Raw genomic sequence first — 2,103 nt, 5'->3', positions numbered from 1 at the left:
TTGAGATAAAGAGATCTGTCCTTTATCTTCTCAAAGAACTGGCTCTTAACACTGATTCCTCACATTGTTTTGGTTGTTGCTAGTTCATTAATTTCTGCACTAACTAGTTTTATGTCAACTGGATCCAAGCTAGAGTCATCAGAGAGAAGGGAACCTCAACTGAGAAAATGCCCCAATGAGACTGGGCTGTAGCAGGCCTGCAGGACATTTTCTTAATTAGTGATTGATAGGGGAGGGCCCAGCCCAATGTGGGTGGGGCCATCCCTGGGCAGGTGGTCTTAGGTTCTATAAGAAAACAGGCTGAGCAATCCAGTAAGCAGCACTCCTCTGTGGCCTCTTCATCAGCTTCCACCTCGAGGTTCCTGCCCTGCTTGAGTTCCTGTCCTGACTTCCTTAGATGATGAACAGTGACATGAAAGAGTAAGCCAAACTATTTCTTACATGAGTTGCTTCAGTCATGGTCTTTCATTGGAGAAATAGAGACCTTAAGACAACTTCTGATTTTTACTATTTCTTGCAGTCAACTGGGTTTGGATTTTGTTCTACCAAATTTTTGAGTTGCATCATTAATATATTTCTTTGTGTTTTTCTGGTTTTTAAATGTAGGCTCTTAGAGCTATACATTTCTCATAGGATTGGTTTCAGTATGTCTCAGAGGTTTTGTTTTCATTTTTATTCTGTTCTAGGACTTTTCCCCCCTTTCTTTGACCCACTCACTATTCAGCAACGAGTCTCCATGCGTTTTTGTATTTACTAGAGGTTGCTTGCTGTCAGTTTAAAGTTTTATTGCATTGTGGTCAGAGAGTCTACAATAAAGTATTTCAGTCAGTTTGGATTTGCAAAGATTTGTTTTGTGGCCCAGGATCTGGGTTATTATAGAGCAGCTTCTGACCATTGCTGTGTGTGTACTGCTCAGTTTCTTAGTGGAATATTCTGTAGATGTGCTAAGTCCATTTGATGTACGATGCCAACTAGTTCTGATATTTTTGGTTGTTTTGTGGTCCAGACGACCTATTTATTGAATGAAGTGGGATACTGAAGTCACCTAATAGTAATGGGTTGATGTTAATTTGTGTCTTTATATTCAGTGGTAGATTTTTTTTTTTTTTAAAAACTGGGTACCCCAGAGTTTGGTACATGTATGTTTATAATAGTAGTGACTTCTTGGTTAGCTATTCCTCCATTTATGAAGTGTCCCTCTTTATCTCTTCTGATTAGATTTAGATCCATTTTTGTCAGTTATTACTAAGTGAAGCCTGCTTGCTTCCTGGTCCCATCTGATTGGAGTACTTTGTCTATCCCTTTTACTTTTTTTTTTTTGGTTTTTCGAGGCAGGGTTTCTCTGTATAGCCCTGGCTGTCCTGGAACTCACTCTGTAGACCAGCCTGGCCTCGAACTCAGAAATCCGCCTGTCTCTGCCTCCCAAGTGCTGGGATTAAAGGCGTGCGCCACCACTGCCCGGCTATGACTTTTACTTTTATGACATTGCTTAAAACTAAGTATGTTTCTTGCAGAGAATAGGTAGATGGATTTTGTTTCTTGATCCATTCAGTTAGCCTGTATCTTTTATTAGAGAACTGAGGTAATTAATATTTAAAGTTATTAATGACATGTGTGTATTGTGATCATCATGTTGACTTTTGTTATCAGTGGTATTTTTTTAATTTTAATGATTATGGTTTTATATTTCTTTCCACAGTCTTTTGACTATACTCATTTCTCTTCAGCCAAAAATAATTGCTTCCTATATTTTCATTAGGTTAGCCTTAAAAAATTTATGGCTGTTTTACTGTGCAACGTTTTCCTTTCTCCTTCAACTATGGCAGATAGTTGTGCTGGGTATATTAGGCTAGGCTGGCCACCACGATCTTTTAGGATTTGTAACACACTGAGAGTTTTCTGGTTTTCAAAATTTCCACTGAGAAATCAGATGCTTTTCTGATTTTTCCTTTATATGTAACTTGAGGTTTGCTTTTTTTTAATTGCAGTTTTCAGTACGTTTTCTTTGTTTTGTATACTTAATGTTTTAACTAATGATAAGCTTGGGGGAGTCTTTGTTTTTCTGGTCTCTTTTTTAAAAATTTATTTTATTTTATTTTATTT

Source organism: Grammomys surdaster, unplaced genomic scaffold (assembly GCF_004785775.1).
Source record: "Grammomys surdaster isolate TR1022 unplaced genomic scaffold, NIH_TR_1.0 126531, whole genome shotgun sequence".
NCBI classification, from domain to species: Eukaryota; Metazoa; Chordata; class Mammalia; order Rodentia; family Muridae; genus Grammomys; species Grammomys surdaster.
This window is presented reverse-complemented; position numbering follows the sequence as displayed.